This window comes from Cebus imitator, unplaced genomic scaffold, assembly GCF_001604975.1.
Source record: "Cebus imitator isolate Cc_AM_T3 unplaced genomic scaffold, Cebus_imitator-1.0 Scaffold1055, whole genome shotgun sequence".
Lineage (NCBI taxonomy): Eukaryota > Metazoa > Chordata > Mammalia > Primates > Cebidae > Cebus > Cebus imitator.
In genome coordinates this window covers 31,778-44,742 of record NW_016108370.1, presented here as the reverse complement: position 1 = coordinate 44,742, position 12,965 = coordinate 31,778, and the positions used below count along the sequence as shown (strand labels likewise).

Sequence of the window (12,965 nt, the reverse complement as noted above, 5' to 3'; positions counted from 1 at the left end):
CCCATCTCAGGATGGCTCTGCTCACACCCACCCATCTCAGGATGGCTCTGCTCACACCCACCCATCTCAGGATGGCTCTGCTCACACCCACCCATCTCAGGATGGCTCTAGTCACACCCACCCATCTCAGGATGGCTCCGCTCACACCTGCCCATCTCAGGATAGCTCTAGTCACACACACCCATCTCAGGATGGCTCTGCTCACACCCATCTATCTCATGGACTGCAGGCTGGTTTAAAGTAAGAAAATGGACCCTGGATAGCAGGAGCCTGGGTGGCTGTGTTGATGGATTGTGGCCTTGAAATGAGCCCTTGAACATTTGTAGACTAAGAATCTTGATCCATGCCAGGCAAAATGAAAACCGTGTGAGAAAGGCTCTGTGGATTCCAAGGACATCAGCTGGATCCAGGAATCCAGTTTGGCTGTGGTAGTTGCTTGTGTTTGGTCCACAGTGGCTCTGCTCAAGCCCAGATCCAGGCCTCTCCCAGAGAATGATCCCTGTCCGCTCTTTCCTTCACCCACCGCTCAGCTCTGACCCTGCCCTCTGTAGTCCTGTGGACATGTCCAGCTCTGTGGAAACTGCCACTCTCAGGGTGCAGCCTCTGCCATGTAAATGGTTCTACTGGCCTTAAGATGTCCTTGGAATGGAGCTGTTCCCGGGGGCTGCTGGCCACGACCTCAGGCACCACAGGCCACACCTGCCATGCCCACGGCTGTCCCACAGGCCCCATCTGCTGCACCCATGGCTGCCCCACAAGCCCCACCTGCCGTGCCCACAGCTGCCCTTCTTGCTCAAGGGCATTTCTTTGAACATGGCTTTTGGGTTTTCTTTACATGGAGTTTATAAATCACATACAGTCTTCTTGGTCAGAAGAAGACAGGAACAAGCCTAGCAGACATCATGGGGAGTCGAGGTGACCCACCGTGTGAGGTGCTGCCTTGAGTGTGTGGATCCTCTCAGCAAGAGGTAACAGCCGCCGGCCCCAGGAGACCCAGCCCAGGTTCAAAGCGCTGCATTTCTTTTCAGTGCCTTCTGGATCTAAAGGGTGGAGTCCCATGGAACACAGGCAGCCTCTCTGTCTCCATGGCAGGGAGATGAGGCCCCTCTCAATTGTCCCTTCCTGCAAATCCCCCTCCCCATCCCAGAGATGCAACAGCAGAAACTTCTGGATAGTGGAACCTTCTGGAAGGTGGATTTCCAAGGATTTCCTTATCCTAAAACTGCATTCAAGAAAAACACACACATGATTGCGGGCAGAGGTGTGTAATACAAATGAAGGTATCGTTTTCAAGTAACCTGAAAACTGAATTATTCATTAAAGTTTATTACATTAAATATTTTGCACCTGCACCAACTCTCATTTTATCTCAGCTTTCACACAAAATCTTGCAAGTACCTCTTAATAATCCATTTCTACACCTTTTGAATGTGATGAGTATTACATGTATTTTAGAACATTCCAAACCTTACACTCAGTGAAACCACAAGGCTCATTAGAAGGAATATAGGTTTTTAAAAAGCAGAGAATAGCCAGGTGTGGTGGCTCACACCTGCAGTCCCAGCGCTTTGGGAGTCCAAGGCAGGCATATCATGAGGTCAGAAGTTTGAGACCATCCTGGCCAACATGGTGAAACCCAGTCTTTAATTTAAAAATAAATAAATAAAATAAAAAGCAGAGAATATTGAATCCATGAATAAAAGAGAAAGGAACTGCAATTAGATAGAAATGCTGAAAAGAATGTATTGTTCATTTACTTTTGAAAAGAGCTCTATCCATTCAATGCGTGTTCATAGCTGAAAACACCGATATTTCAGGATCTGTCCTCAGGCCCAGCCCACTGCTGTCTGTGGGTCCCCGGGGAGCGTCCGCACCTCCCTCCCACAGGCGAGGCTGCCTCATAATGAGTGTGTGCTTCACTTTGTCTTTGCCTTTGAAAATTGTGTTACGCATTATAATAAGTCTCATTTAAATGAAAACTTTATGCATCAAAAAGAATAGAAAGACCACAAAATGTGTGGCTACCCCTAAACTCCAGTGCGATCAACGCTGCCAGACACTGGCTGGGCAAATGGGAGCAAATCATTTGACCTTTCTGCACTCGATTTTTTAACTGCAAATTGAGCTTAATAACATTGGTTTCATGAAGTTTCCTAGGGATGCTGAAGGCCAACAAGCCCAGTTAGACCAAGATGAAAGAAGAAAGACAAAAAGAGAGAGGGAGGGCAGGGAGAGGGAAACGGCGGAGGTGCCACCTCATTCTCCTTCCTAAATGAGCTCGGTGATTCTCAGTGATTCTGTGGCCACTTGGTAATGGGTGCTTTCTCCTCTGCAGTAACCCGGGGTGGCTTCGCCATCTGTATTTATTTCCTCCTAGCTGAGGAATGGGCTCCTTCTCAGACCTCAGGTCCTGGAGACTCTGCCTTTAATCAGCACCATAAGATCTTTGCTCCCTCCTGGTCCCAACTGATGATGATATTATCAAAGACATCCATGTAAAATGCAAAGTAAAGAAGACAAGATTTTGAGTTAAACCTTAGAGCATTTTATTCTAAAGATCTAGAGTCCATATCACTGTAAAAGGCACGACTCACATTCAGTTTAAAATCATATGCAGGGGTTTTGGGAATGAGACAGGAAGGCACTGAGCCCCTTCAGCTGATGTCTAACCCCACAGCCTCTCCCTCCAGGATTCCCAGGCCAGTGTTTTCAGTGCTATGCTCCCAGTTTGACTGTGTCAACTTAAAGTCCAACGATCTTATGAAATACTGTTCATGGTTTTTTCTTAATTTTAGGAGGGTTTTTGAAATATATTTTTGTTTCATGGAGGGGACACCCTCTGTCTTTGACTTGCGGGAGCCTCCTCCATCTGTGTGTACTGAAGCCTGTGTCTGCCACACAGCCTCTCAGCCGCAGTGCCCATGGTCAGGTGCAGCGGCTCACTCCATCACACCAGAGAGCTCCTCCCCTCGCCCCTCCACCCACAGCCACTTGAAACCACTGCCCAGCTCCCCACATGGCAGCGCTGCCTCCCCCAATATGTCGCATGGCGGGATCCTTCACCTGTGCCCACTGAAACCAGCTTCCTTCCCTGGCCGAGTGTCCTGGGAGAGCTGCTGCATTCGGGGCGCATCTTTCCATGCTGGCTGGAGCCCCCTGTGTGGAAGCGTTGCATTGGTTCACACCTTCTCCTGCCGATGGACACTTTGTTCTTGTCCAGTCATTGGTAATGAGGAATAGGCCTAAACACTCCTATGCAGGTTGATGTGCATGCGTTTACATTTTCTCTTGGGGGGAATTCCAGGAGTGGGGTTGCTGGATGACGTGGTAAGGATGGGTTAAATTAATAAGAAATTTCCAGACCACTTTCCAGCATGGTGGGACCCTTACCATTCCCACTGCAGCTTAGGAGGGTCCCCATTCCTCTGCGTCAACACTAGAGCCTGGGTTGGCCATTAGTTTCTGTTTTTAGACATTCTAATGGATTTGCAGAGGGACTGCTGATCAGCATTTCTCCAACATCTCTGTGATGCTGAGTGTCTGTCCTGGGCAATCTGCCCTCCTGATGACTTCTCTGATGAGGCCTCCATTCAAATATTCACCCTCTCTTATATACTGGGGTTTTCGCTTTGTTATGGTTAAGTTTTAACAGTTCTTCATATATTCTGCGTGCCAGTATGTTGTGAAATGTGTGATTCACAAATATTTTTTTCTAGACCATAGTTTGTACTTTCATTCTCTTTAAATTCTTATATTGCTATATAGAGTTACAATTTTAAATTTATAACTAAATTTAATTGGTCAATATTTTCTTTTATGAATCATGCTTTTGGTGTCAGGTCTAAGAAGTTTTCACCAAACCTGAGGCTGTGCAAATTTTCCCATTTTTATCTAAAGGTTTCATAGTGTCATGTTCTATGTTTAGGCCTGTGACAAATGTCGAGTAGCATTTTGCATCAGCCATGGCCATATCTTCCTTCATATCTGACAGTATTGTGGGCATTTCTGCTGCCTACGCCCTGTGCTCTTCCCGTCTTCTTGGTCTGCTCTTCCTGTGAGTTTCAGGGGATGTCTTAGAGCTGGCACTGTCCTGGTCCATCAGAGGTCCTGTGGGCTTGCCCACGTGGGAAAGTCAGGACTGTGATGCTGACAGGATGCTCTGTGAGTCAGGGAGGTGCTGACAGGGGTTTCCATGTAGCAGAGAGAGGTGATTGGCTTTACAGATGGGAGAGACTTGGGAGGGGATGAACTTGAGAAATGTCACGGATGAGAGGTCCAGGAAGAGTAGGTCTTGGGTTGCCCCACTGTGTAAGCACCAAATGTGGATGTGTCAGTGCCACGCCAGGAGGGAACCCTCAACCACAGGCCTCTGGGTGTCCAAGGCCAAGTCTTGTTCAAGAGGTGTGTTCAGCTGAGCCAATCATGACAGAAATACATAAGGGTGATCCCATGGTTCCTCTGGTTAAATCCTCTGCTAATCCCACCCTACTCACAGAGGGAACCAAGTCCTCACAGCAGCCTGCAAGCCCCGCCTGCCTGCCCCGGTGGCTCATGCCTGTAATCCCAGCCCTTTGGGAGGCTGAGGCAGGCAGACCACCTGAGGTCAGGAGTTTGAGACCAGCCTGGCCAGCATGGTGAAACCCTGTTTCCAGTAAAAATACAAAAATTAGCTGGGCATTGTGGCACATGCCTGTAATTCCAGGTACTTGGAAGGCTGAGGCAGAAGAATCACTTAAACCCAGAAGGCAGAGGTTGCAGTGAGCTGAGATTGTGCCAGTGCCCTCCAGCTTGGGGGACAGAGCAAGACTCCATCTCAAAAACATAATAATAGTAATAATAAAAGAAAAAGGCAAAAATTTAAACAAGTAAACAGAAACATGGCAAAAGAGTTGAACCAGCCCTTCACAGAAGAAAAAAATGTGGAGGAATGGTCGATAAAAACATGAAGAGGGTCTCAGCTTAACAGGGTGAGATACCAGGTGACACCCACCAGACTGGCAAAAATCCCACAATCAGTGCAAGTGTTGGGGAGAATGGAGAGCCACAGGAATGCTCAGCTACTACTAAAAATGATTGTGAATTATTTTTGCTCTGCTTGCTTATGAAAGGGTATGTGTCTTGGGTTATGAGGAGAATTACATTTCTTACTGGGATGAAATTTTAAAAATTGAAAGCCACTAACCAGAAGAAACTGTACTTGTTTACAAAAGAAATGCCCAAGAACCTTCACAGTAACACAGTCTTAGGGGACCACCCGGCCAAACACTCATCAGCAGGAAAACGAAGACATTTCCCATGGTCCCGTCCACCACGAGAGATCATGCCACAATGAAAATGAATCAGGTCAGTGTGTATGGGTCTCAGGAAGAGAACAGAGGATGAAAATAGACATGGAGCAAATGCTCAGAGCCAGTGCAGCAGAGAAGCAGCCACACAGGATACTTCTTCACATCAAAGTTAAAAACTGCAGCCAAGGCAACAGAGCAAGACCCTGTCTCAAAAAGACAACAGAGTGTTCAAAAACCACATGCAGTATTGTTTAGGATGCGCACAAATGCAGGGAAAGAAACGCACCATGAAGAAAAGTACAGGAATGATAAAGACTAAAGCAGAAAGTGACTCCCTCTGAAGGAGAAGGGAAGGGACTGGGATTTGGGAGGGGCCTCCAGGAAGCATCCAAAGTTTGGTTTCTTCAGATTCTATTCCCTAAACTTGGTGGAGGTCCCGTGTGTCCAATGTGTGAACATTCCTTATAACTGACCCATATTATACAAGTGCTTATTTCCTATGCAGTATTGAGAAGACAGGTATAAACAAGATGCATTAAAGAGCAGGATGGCAGATGAGCATCAGGAAGGAACCTCAAGCACATCTGAGACTTTCCACCCACGGAACCTCACCATGGATACCCTTGTGCTCACAGGACTGGCCTCCCCTCAAAATGCAGTCAGTTATTGGAGATCAGAGGCCACACTCATCACAGCAGAAGGGGAGGACCAGCTGGGACAGGGTCCTTCTGTGACACCCACTGCATCCCCAGCTGTGTGAAGCGACTCAGCTGCCAGGTCTCACAGAAGATCATCATACACTGAAACCGCATGGGGAAAATGGTAAGTTCTCCGTGTGTCCATCAGCAGCAACTTTCAGATTCACCTCTGTCCTTCACCCCTTCTCCATGAAACAACTTTATAGAGCTTTACTTGGACCTATTTTTCTATTTATTTTTATTTTACTAACTATTAAAAAGACATATATTGTGTGTATGTGTGATTTTGTCTCTATCAGTCAGGATAATCCTGGTTAAATTTCTACTATTATTATTATTGCCAACAGCATTTAGTTTTTTTAAGCTTTTCAATTCCTGAGGGTATTGATCAGGGTCTTTCTGTCTTGTGAGACAGAAAACAAATCCCAACTGTGTAGAAGGAAAGAGAAAGCATTGATATCGAGGCCTGAGACATTCCCAGGCTTAGCTTGCTTGGTGTACAGCTACATCTACAGTTTCAGGTGCCCTCCTGTGACTCTCTCTCTCTCCTTCCCAACTTTGCCTCCATGTTTATCTCCAAGAACCTCAGATGTAACAGCAGCACTGACTGCTCCCAAGGATTCCAGCTAACCTACCCTTACTCTACAGCAGCAGCACTGGATACCCTGGAATCTCTGACTCTAACTAAAGCAAAAACCACTCCTGCCCCCTCAAACTAAAGTAAGGACCACTCCTGTCCTGGTACTCAACTGCATGGTCCTCAAACTAAAGAAAGAACTGCTCCTGCCCAAGTCTGAGGCTCCGCAGCCCTCAAACTAAAATAAGCACCCCTCCTGCCCAGGTCCCCAGCTGTGCAGCCCTAAAACTAAAGAAATAACCATTGCTGCCCAAGTGCCTAGCTGCCCAGCCCTCAAAATAAAGTAAGAACCCTCCTGCCCAAGTCCCCAGCTGTGCAGCCCTCAAACCAAAGTAAGAAGTACTGCCCAGGTACCCAGCTGCGGCCATCAAGCTAAGGTAAGAACCGCACCTGCACAGAACCCCATTTGCATGGACTAAAGTAAGACCCCTCCTGCCCAGGTCGGCAGCTGTGCAGCCCTAAAACAACACAAAGAACTGTTCCTGCCCAGGTGCACAGCTGTCAGGTCCTCTAAAGTAATAACTGCTCATGCCCAACTCCACAGCTTTGTGGCCCTTAAACAACAAAAAGAACTGCTCCTGCCCAGGTCCACAGCTGTGTGGCCCTCAAACTAATGTAAGAACTGCCCCTGCCCACATACCAAGCTGCCCGGCCCTCAAACAACTAAAAGAACTGCTCCTGGCAAGGTCCAGAGCTCTGTGTTCCCAAAGTAAAGTAAGAGCTGCTCCTGCCTAGGTCCACAGCTGTGTGGCCCTCAAATAAACAACAAAAAGAACTGCTCCTGCCCAGGTCCACAGATGAGCGGACCTCAAACTAATGAAAGAACTTCTCCTGCCCAGGTCCACAGCTGCTCGGACCTCAAACAACAAAAAGAACTGCTCCTGCCCAGGTCCACAGCTGCGTGGTCCTCAAAATGCAAAAAGAACTGCTCCTGCCCAGGTCCACAGATGTGTCTTTCTCAAACAACAAAAAGAACTGCTCCTGCCCAGGTCCCCAGCAGTCTGGCCCCAAAGTAAAGTAAGAACTGCTCTTGCCCAGGTCCATAGCTGCATCTCCCTCAAACTACAAAAAGAACTGCTCCTGCCCAGGTCTCCACCTCCACGACCTTCGGGCTTAAACAACAGCCCCACCAGCTCCTCCTGGGTCTCCAGCTTTAGGACCCTCCTGAACAATCCCTTACGGAATTCAGCAGTCAACAAAACCACAGCAAAAGTAAATGAATAAATGTTTTGCTTTCAAATTGATATGTCTTTTATATTCTTGCAAGTCAGTTAACTTTTCTACTTTCCATGAACCTTGCAATCTACTTCTATCCAATGTCAGATGGAAATACACAATTTGAAATGACATTTAAAAACATAGTTATATTTTTAATATGATCTTATCACAGTTGTAGAAAAAACCTTCTTTCTATCTGCGTTAAAGTCTTATGAACATTCAAACTATGAATTTACTTTGCCGATGTTCCCAGAGTATACATTAACCCCAAATGTGACTCCCCTCCTTAAAATGTTTCAGCTCGTTCCCATCACCATAGCACAAATGCCAGCTCCCATCACAGCCCATGTGCCCAGCACAGCCCTGCCCTCTGCCCTGGCCTAGTGGTCTCCCTTGGCTGTTCCTTTTCTGCTGAACTGGCCTCTGTCAGTTCCTCAAACTACACAGGCTCAGGCCTGACTCCGGGCCTCTGCCCCTCTGTGCCTCTGCCTGGGCACCTTTCCCAGGCTCCCCATCCTCCTCTCAGCCTGGTCCTCTCCAGCCTGCTCGTTGCCCCTCAAGTGGATGAACACATGGTGTCCTCCCACCCCCGGGCCTTTGCACAGACTGTTCTCTGTGCAGAAAACACTTCCCCCCTCACCACCTGGGTTTCCTTTTCTAATCACCATTCATCCTTAGTGTCTCCACTGAAATATTGCTCCCTGCCCATCCCCCTCCCTTGGACTAACCCTGGGTAGGTCGCCAACCCCTATCTCTTGACTCCAGGAATCCAGATGCTATCCCAGCACTCAAAACTTCCCCACTGCCACATTTTGCAGACCCATGATTATTCTATTAGGTTGGTGCAGAAGTCATCGTGGTTTTCCCATTATTTTAATGAACTGCAGCACCGGCTCCTCCCTGCTTTTTTTTCCCCATTGCTATTAATGGCAAAAGCCACAATGACTGCTGCACCAGCCAATAGAATAATTTACATATATGCATCCATTCTCTGTCTGCCCCTCTGGAAAAGACACTCCATGAAAGCAGGGAGCAAATCGACTCAAATCACTCCACCTCCCCAGCATGTTATCAATAATTATTTCCCACCTGACTGACAGAGAAATACCTTCATTGTTGCTGGGTTGCGGTGCATCACAGGACACGCCCCTTTGAAAGTCAACGTCACAGGCAGTCAGCATTTGCTTTTCACTCCTGCACCTGTGGCTTGGCTGGGCTTAAGCTGATCTAGCCTGGGCTTGGCTCTGGGCTGAGGGTTGGAGCCATGTGTGCTCCACACGCCTCTCCTCCTGCAGCTGGAGCCATAGTTCTCTGGGGCATGCCCATCCCATGGGAAAAATCAAGCGCATTAGAGGGCAGGCCTGGCAGAGCCCACACAGTTCAGGCTTCTGCTTGTGCTGTGTCTGTTAAAGTCTCATTAGTGTAAGCAAGTCACCCAGCCATGAGCAACACCTCTGGGATGGATAAGTCCATCCACCCTCCCTCGGGCCCTAGTGAGGATGTGGATGTGTCATGCTCTTCCGGGGGTGGGGAGGTGAAATATTGAGGCCCAACATTAAATACCCACAGCAAGAAATGTCAGCCTCTGTACCCCCATGCTGGAAGCATTATTCAGCCACAGGCTCCCCTGAGCTGACTTCCTTTTGCAATGGTCCCTGCCCAGGCAGCTATGGTGCAATTCTGTTCTCCATCAGGGGTCCCATAGATGGAGACAGCCTCTCCTCTTTGTCCCTCTCACTCTACATGGCTCTTCCTGACCTTTCAGATGCCTGAGCCACAAAGCCCTTCTCTCCCTCCAATGTAACTCTTCTCTTGCTCTATTCCCTCCCTGCCACACCTGCCTCCTCCCATTCCCCTGGTGTGACCCTGTCACCTCTCACCAGAGCAACTGGAACATGCCTCATGAAGGGCTCCCCATGCCCCAGCTTCCATGTCCCACAAACACAGCCCCGCCACTGCCAGCCATGCCTTCGAAGCCAGGCCAGTCCCTGATGTTATGAGAAACCGCCATCCTGTGCTGTGGGTCTACTCCTGGCTCAATGGACTGACACCCTCCCTGGCAACACAGAAAATGAGAAACTCCAACCTCAAACAACAGATGACAGCGTGGAGGCCGTGGGGAGTGAGCAGAGCAGACAGATGTGGGGGCTGCAGGTTTAAGGGAGACCCCAGAGCCATGCCCATGACAACCCATCCCCCTGACCCCACCCCTGAGCCCAGCCAGGCCCAGGAGGCTCTCACATGCACAAAGTGAAGGAGGGAACTTGGAATGTTGGAGGAAGTGGGGCGGCCCTCAAGGGATGTGGTCTGAGATGATCATTCTCCACCAGTGGTAAAATTCCTTTCACCTTGGTCTTCATGTGGCCATTCAGAAACACAAGTGGATGCACTTCCACTCCAATTCCTACAAAAACGCTCAAATCCACTGCAACCCAGATGCTTCTCTATAAGAGGCCAAAAACTCGCTGGAGCCCAGCGAGGAATGATGGACTAAGAAACTTGGAGCCAGTTGAACCAACACGAAGTTTCCTAATATACCAAGTGTCACCAAGCAACAGGCATCTCACAGAATGGGCTTTGTGTAAAACCCCATTCTGCCTCTGGCTGCAATACAGATAGCGTCATCCTAATTTTTTCCTTGATTTTCACTCATAAAATAGGTGTGGGCACCGAAATAAGACAGTGAATATAATAGGTCCAGAGTGAGGAACCGGCACCCATAACTCAGCCTGAAGTTCAGTGCCATGCAAAAGGTTTATGAGAACCCCAGCAACTGGAGGACTGAATTACATCACCTGTCATCGGTCCCATTTCTTTCCTCTCATTTTTTACAATTGATGTAGGAAATGCATGTTTTAAAGATGGTAAAACAATTTATTGAGGGTTCTTAAAGGAAATAATTTAACAATTTTATGGAGGACAGATTAAGGAGCAGTGCCATGAGCCGGGCAAGAAAGGAAATTACAGGACATCTGAGTCCCTTTCCAACTCATTGCTGTGCCCAAGGACACAGTGAAGGCAAGTGGTGTACATTGCCATCTTAAAAAGTATTTCTGCTTCTCTGAATAGTCTGATGCCCCTCAACAGACTTCATATTCACACAGAAATAGATATGCATGTAGACAGGTCTCCTCATTTTCACACTTTTGTCTCAACTTCCTGAACATTTCTTCCCTTCTAAATCCTCCCATGGCCACGTGTTCAACCTGCTCTGTGCTGAAATGGAACCAGGATTTTGTCATATACTTTGTACTTGAAACTTTTCCACAATGATACAAAACAATCTTAGCACACCTGTCTTGGGAAGATGAGATTTTCACATGCATCGTGCATACTTGCAAATGAGGAATGAGTGATACTAGCACAACGTCAGCCACAGTATGCAGGTTTCAGAATTCTGACTCATGAATCCTTACCTTTTTTCATAACCAAACGTGTGATTTATTTTTTAAAGAAAATAATTAAAACAGAGGCTTTTTCCCAATAAAGGGGAGAAATAACCATAGTAGATCATACCTTGGTTACAGGCTAATTACCACATCCTAGACAATGTGGATATGCTCAACATGTATTCAATGATAATATGAATAATTAATGTTTTCAATTTTAAAATCACAAATCACTTGCCAATGTTGTGAATTCATAAATGTTGAAATAAATACTTAGAAATAAGTATCTTTTAAAAACTTTAGTCTCACAGTCTTTATAGCTCAACCCAAATATTACATACAAATAATGCAGCAAATAAATGGACATTTCTGCTAATTTCCACTTGATTTCTTCATAATACTGCTGTCTGGTGTTGCATTAGTGAAGACACTTCCCACAACTACATGGGCACCCCAGAGACTATGACAAATCACTTTACAGCATCCAAGGTCATAGAGAGAGAATCCTAAATGTCAGTAGCCTTCATCTGTCTCAAAAAGAGTGTTGTTTGCATACAGCCCAAAAAATGCCAAACCAGATGATGGATCAATAAAGTCAGCCCAATATCCTTAAGCTTGAAGAGCATAGCAAATTTCCTTGGCACCACTGATGAATTTTTCTAAGAGGACTTCTCTGTCAATTTCTACTTCTTCATTCTAACCAATCATATCACTCTTAGTTTTTTGTGTTACAGTCAGAATCATTAGTTTGCTATTAGCAACTTCTGGAAAACAGTGATTCAAAATCTCTTGCAGCAATTCTGGGCATATCTGTATTACACACTCTACTCTGGCACTTTCAAAGTAAGTTTCTGTAATGTTAATTTTGTGTTCAACAGGTGCCTCATTACCCTAAAATTCATTCACACATTGTGACATCACAAACTTGTCTTTCACCTGATAAAAGTTCTGCTAGAATATCAGGCAAAGTTTTATGAACCAGGCTTTCTTCGGTGAACCAGTCCCTTGAGGTGACAATCAAAACCTATGTTCCCAGGAAGCTGGAACCTCTATGTTGAGGTCCAAATGGTCCCATAGTTTCATCAGGCCGCACTGTTTGAAAGCATGTATCTGGAGGTGCAGAGGCCACATGAGACTCTTCAGAACCCGATGATCCTGCAGTTGAAAAGTCTTTGCAATTGACAACCCTTTTAACTAAAGAGCAAAATCCTGGGCAATAGGAACCCAGTCTGGCGCTGTTACAAAACACATTGGCCATCTCTACTGGAAAGGACAGTTTGCAAAACAGCTTCCCTTTGGAAAGTTATTCCAGTTGCCACCACTGCCTCCAGCTGTCCCAGAACCTGACTCTTTTGCTGTCAAATAGTAGCCTGAATCCTTACTTTTTAATGAGAATTTTCAGGAAGGCATTTCAGTGTTTTTGTCACTAGAAGATGTATCTCCAGTGAAGATGCTCCTGCCTCCAGAAAGCTCTGACATGGTGTAATTAAGTCGGGAACTTTTGGTACTCTCTCTTCTTTGGGATGCAAAAGAATGAAACAGACAGGCATGTGAGGGGTGCCAGGACATCCTGGCCAGTGGGGGGATGTCATACAGTGGCTGCCTGTGCCACACTGGCTGCTGAATACATGTCACCCTAGACACAGGCTCACCAGTATGGAGTGGGACATGTGGCAATCATGGGTCTTAGCCCTGGTCACATGGACATGGATCCAGTGGTAACTCACCTTTGCAG

At 46.8% G+C, this 12,965-nt stretch overlaps 1 pseudogene; it reads right to left on the bottom strand.

Annotated features, from left to right (window-relative positions):
- Positions 1-11,602: 11,602 nt before the first annotated feature.
- Positions 11,603-12,509, bottom strand: LOC108298717 (annotated as a pseudogene).
- Positions 12,510-12,965: the final 456 nt, after the last annotated feature.